A 6,048-nucleotide genomic window follows, 5' to 3' on the forward strand; every position below is an offset into this window, starting at 1 on the left:
TGAACGGCAGGGGACATGACTGGGAAAAACCCAACAGGGGCTATTCCTGAATACTTTCTGCAGAAGGGAAAACACACCTTGCTTCATGTGCTCTCTTCTTCCCATCTCTCCCACTTTTTCTGCAACCAGTTCTCTTGGGGTTGTTGCAGAAACCTGAGTTGCCCATCAATATTGGCTTGTGTCCACCCTATGTTATCCGTCCATCTCCACTGGCTTGAGACTTGCTTGGTGATCACCTCCTCCTAGGACGGTGGCGGGCCAGGTGGGGTCCAGGACACGAACCCAACTTGAGCTCCGGGTGACAGCCTGGTGTGGCAAGAAGCAACAGGGATCAGGCAAAAAGTACATCAGGGGAAGATCAGTTTTGAAATGCCATTTGTGAAATAATTGCCAACAACTCCGTTTCTGTCCTTCCCCCCAGCCCAGATTCCCCAGGGTACAGGGGCTCGCAGGGGTGAACGTCAACTCTGGCCATGGGAAACTGAGGACTCTGTGGAATGAGCAGGCATAAAAGCCTTCCCAGCTGTCTGAGCCGCACAGAAGCAAGCTCTGGGCTTTGCTTTCCTGCTGCAGCTCTGGCTTGCTGGAGTGGCGGCTGCTGTCAGTGCCGAATGTGGGAGGAGATTGTGCAGGGCCAGATTTGGCTTCTGGGTTGGGAACAGAGATGCAGATGGAGATAATATAACTTCATGTAACCAATCCAAAACCTTTGTCAAGTTTATCTTGAGGCTCATCTCCCTGAGCCAAGAAATTGAGGTCAGAGGAGGTAGCTGCCTCCCTCAACCTCAACGGGAGGCTCCCTGGCTGGAACTTGCCTCCTCCGATGCTGTCGTCCCTGCCTCGACCCCTTCTTTCCTGAAACAGCATCCCCTCCTACCACACACACACACGCACGCACACACACACACACACAAACACACACACGCACACACAGTAGCAACTCGGCATTTCTCCTTCCCCAGCGAAGTGTCTGATGCCTGGACTTCTAACATTTTTTTGGATCTGTCTTTGGTCATCCAGCCTACAAGTATAAGGCCACAGCATCTGCCAAGACACCTCCACTGGGAGTTTTTCCCATTGTTAGCAGATCCTCTTAGCTCAGAGCTATTGATTTTTTTCTATCTGTGACTCACTCCCAGCAGAGTGGGTGTGCTGCTTTTATTTTTGACCAGGGAGAAGGATCATGACAGCGAGGTTTGGGTGTGTGGTCAGCGTGTGAGGTCACTTCAGAGGTGGTCCCAGAGCGTGTTGGTTTCTCTATTGGGCGAGTTGTTTCAAGGCTGTCCCCAACTTCCCCCCACCCACCCCTGTAGAAGGAAGGAAAAGGGAAGGACAGAACATGGCCTGAATTCCTGGAGGGGAAATTCTAGGTTTTGTTTTGCTTTGAGGCGTTTGAAGTCTCCTGAAATCCCCAAAGCTTTTAGGGAACTCTGAGGGCCCCTGGCAGGTGTACAACTGTCTACATAGAATTACTGTATCAGTCAGGACAGATTAGGTTATACCGCAGTAACAAACAAGCCCCACATCTCAGTGCTTTTAAACAACGGAGACTTCTTCCTTGCTCACATTACATGCCCCTTGCAGGTGGGCAGAGGCACTCTGCTCATCAAAGTCACCACGTCTAGCATCACCAGCCACTGTGCTAGAGGGAAATTGAAAGATCTTGGAGGATCACCCATCAGCATTTAAAAGCTCCAGTCACTTTTGCTCATAGCTCATTGGCCAGAACTAGTTATATGGCTCCACCCTGCAAAGAGGAGCAAGAAGTACAATTCTACTATGTGCTCAGAATATTCTGGAAAGAGCTGGAAATAGCTGGGAGTCAGCACCAGTGTCCAGTGCAGTCTCCAAGAGCATAGAACAGTTACTCATTCATTTAACAAGTAATTCTCTAATATCCACTATGCATCAGGTGCCGTCTTAGGCACGAGAGGCACAATGGTGAAATGGACATGTTTGTGAAGGTCACATTTTAGCGGGAGAGCCAGACAATAAACAAATAAACCTAAGTGTAACATGGTGTCAGGTTGTAAGTACTTTGATGAAAAATAAACCACATTAAGGGAATAGAAAGTGACAGGGACACTTTGTTAGACTGGGAGAGATCTTCTTGAGGAGCAAACATTTAAACATAGGCTTGAACAGAGCAAGCCCTTTGTCTATCTGAGCAAGAGTGTTCTAGGCTAAGAGACCCCAGACTTTCCCAAACTGTATTCACAAGTCTGTTGTGTAGATATCAGCCTGTATTTTACAAGAGGCTTTGATTGACATGGCTTAACAGACCACACTTTGAAAGTGGGGGCTGCAGCAGTGGGTAGTTAAAAGTGTGTGCCCCCCCCCACCCCCGCCCGCAACACAGGCATTTGAGGGTTGACACCCTTATCCTTGTTCCCTGCGGAAGCACAGCTGCCCAGCGCTGCTTCCTGCCGTCCTCGGGCAGCATGTTGCACACAGAGCTCAGCCTCCCAAAGAAGTGAGCACTGTTCACAGCGTGTAACGGGGGTCAGGAACACCTTACATCACTAGACTGTGAGCAGGGACTGTGACAGAACGTTGCTGGATAATCAGGCGGCTTCTCTGAAAGTCCGTTGTATAAGGCCATGTGTGATACATATTTGCTCAGGAAACATGCATTGAGCATCTATTATGGGGCGGGCACTTTTGGCTGCATGATTTCATCCCCGTGGCAACTCTGTAAAACGGCTGGCACTCCTATTTTACAGATGAAAACATCGAGGCTTGGAGAAGTCATGTGACTGACCCAAACAGATGTCCCAGTCTGGACTCAAATCCATAATTTGCCTTTGCACTGCCCAGCGGGTGTGGTAGAAAGGGCAGTGTTTGGAATCGCCGATCTTGCTTTGTAGGTGCAGCTTGAAGAATCTGCAAACTCTTTCCCCAGTTTCCTCTCCTCATTGAAACCTGCTCTACCTTCAAGGTCTAGTCCAAGTGCAAAGAGCCTTCCCAGAGCCATCCGGCTCTAATCCATCGCTCCTTCTGGGCTCCCAAAACAAGTCCCTTGTGTCTCTAACATTCCTGTCATTCTAACGTGAGTCGCAGTTACGTTTTACATTTTTGCCTCCCTCACTTGGGTCTTTTTGGTCTTTCTGATTCCACTGTGCAGGGCACATGGGAGGTGCTCGTTAAATGTTTAATGAAATGAACTTGGCTGTAGGCTCACAACTTATTCCTATTCCAACATCTCTTAGCACCCCTTCAAGTCGTGGCCCCTGCACCCAGGGAGGGGGAGATGAAGGGATTGTTTGATCTAGGGAGGGTGGCAGGTGCCCGAAGACCTGGGGTGGGGGGTTGCTGTGCAGAATTCCTCCAAAGACTCCTGTACGCGCTCCACGGTGCTGGCCAGTGGGGTGGATTTCCTGCCTCCAGATGCTTGGAACTGGCCAGGAGTGAGGGCTAGCAGGGCCCCGTGCCCACTCTCAGTGGGGTGGGCTTTCTGTGTGTCACCAAACGCCAGTGCTCCCAAGGGGATCTCCTAGGTCCTTGATCGTACTTGGGGACAAGAAGGGCAAATCAGGGTGGGAACATGAGCAGGGATCTGAGGGTTCCCGGAAAGATGTCACCATGTAGGGTGGAGGCTTGTTTTCCACCAGTTTAGTGGCGCCTCCTCCATCTGTGCCTCAATGATGGACTTTTTCCATCCCCAGCCACTCTGCCAAGCTGATGATAAGACTGGTGTGTGTGTGTGTGTGTGTGTGTGTGTGTGCGCGCGTGTGTGTTTCTTCCCGTGTTGGAAAACTCAGATATTCCAGGCAGATTTGTCAGCAGCTTTTCCCTAAGCCAGAGGGAGGCTCCAAGCCACAGCCACTTACGTCCCCGCACTGAGCCGGCTCTGCGCCCATCACTGTGGCAGGAAGCCACTGGCTGGGGTTATGACAGACCAGTGACAGCAGAGTGGCCTGGATGACATCACGGCTATCCCTGCACCACCTCTGCCCCACCCATCTGTCTCTTCCTCAGTGTCTCTGGGTGGGCCGGTCGGTGGGTTGTGCTGCTCTCATTTCTGCCCCCTGTACCCCCTCCCCGCTCTTTCTCTTTCTCCCTTTCCCTCTTTGTTCCTCACTCCCATTTCTCACCTCGCCCTCCCCTCTCTCTTCACTAAGGGTGCAGGGAAAGGACCCACTGCTCCAAGTGGCAGTGATTCTGAGCTTCCAAGGAAAATAAACCGAAGCTACTTCAGGTCATCCTGGCCCCTTCCTTAGCACCTCCCATTGGGGCTGCCGATTAGGGATCCTTTGTGAGATGCAGGGGAAGCAGCCAGGACTTCCACCCTTCACAAATTCAATGAGGCAGTTTGGAAGCGAACCCAGCATGACCAGTTGCAGCCATCCTTTGAGGATGCTGAAGTGAGGCGGCTCCAAGAAAGCAAACGGTGGTTCCAGAAGGAGGGTAGCCAGGCCATGGTCAAGATCCAGCCTGTCCTTACACTGGCTTCCCTGGTCTCAGCTGTCAGGGTGGGGCGTGGCGTGGGGCACCCAGTGTACCACCCGCTGCCAATTGGCCTATGCTGGGCCATTCTTCACATCCTCTAAGGGACATTTGCAAACCCTGCCTCGGTGTTCTCAAGCTTGTGTAAGAATCACCAAGGAAGCTCATCAACCATGCAGATTCCTGGGCCACGCCCTTATGGGCTGGATTCAGGAGCTGGGTGGGGTCCTAGGATCTGTGTATTGAACCAGGACACCAGTCTCAGAAGAGGAAACTGGGGATTCTGAGAAAGAGACAGCGGGACAGCCCTGCAGCACCAAGGCACGAAAGCAGCACGAGACCCTCTGAGCTGGCTGTGCTTCCAGCCTGAGGAGCTGGGGCACCCTGCACCCTTCCAGCGGGGCCCTCTCTCACTGGAGCCAGCCTGTTTTAAGAAGACAGCTGCTACAAATCTGAATGCCACATGGACTCTTCCCAGATATTCGCGACCTTATAGCCAAGTGAGGATGTGCATAGAACTGACATTGTATTTTAGGCACTTTATGGAAATATCTAATCCATTCCTACCCATCACTTTCCACCCACCTGCCTCATACAGGCACCGAAGAGTAGTAGCTTTCAAATCCCAATTGGACTTGACCTAAAACCTGTCTATGAGAAGTTCTCTGAGGTCAAGCTCAAGTTCCTTAATGTGGCCTGCAAGAACTTTTTGGGGCTGGTTCCTCCCATTCTGCAGTACCAACTTACTGCTTCCACTTGCTCTCTAGTAACACAGGAATACTTGTAGTTCCTCCTGTCTCTGGGTCTCCGCTGCTCCCGCTGCCAGGAATGCCTTCCATGCTTTCTGGGCTAGGTATCACCTGCTCACCTGCTAGGACTCCACTCGAGTCACCTGCTCTCAAAGTCATTCCCTGACACCCTCCCAGCCTGGCCCAAGCACCCTCCCCTGTGATGATGGTGACTCAATGTTAATACTACACTTGAGCTATGCATTCCTGTCATAGCACTCATGCTGTGACTTTGGGGTCACCTGTTGGCATGCCTGCCTGACCCCATAGAGGTGAGCTCCTAAGGGGCAGGCAAGGTGTCTTAGTCACCTCTGTAGTTCCAGCACTTAGCGTGGGGCCCAAAACACTACAGGTGCTCATTTCATGTCTGGTGACCTAAACAGGCTCTTTTTGTTTGCAGGGTTATGTAGGAATCAGGGCAGACAATGGAGAGGGAAGTTTAAGTGGTGTTCAGACACCTGAGATCTTACAGGTCGCTCTGGCCATGGGCCTTGGCCCAGTTGCTCATTTCCTGCTGAGGTGGACTCAGAAGCTCTGCAGGACTCCAGATGGGGGAGGCCCTCAAGCCAGCCGCTCCACCCAGCGTAGAAACAGACAGAAGCCTTGGCGTGAGTGTGCCCCCACGGCTCATGGGTGTTGCTCATGACATCATTACAGCCCAGATCATATCATCTCCCAGAAATCTGCATTTGGCCTTCATCTCCCAGAAATCATGCCCTGGCTCTCTCAGTGAGCTCCGCCGAGCCCGTGGGGGCCACAGCAGCTGCAGCTGCCAGGGAAAACCCACTGTGGGACTTCCCTGAAGGGCCACTGA

This window comes from Microcebus murinus, chromosome 23, assembly GCF_040939455.1.
Source record: "Microcebus murinus isolate Inina chromosome 23, M.murinus_Inina_mat1.0, whole genome shotgun sequence".
Lineage (NCBI taxonomy): Eukaryota > Metazoa > Chordata > Mammalia > Primates > Cheirogaleidae > Microcebus > Microcebus murinus.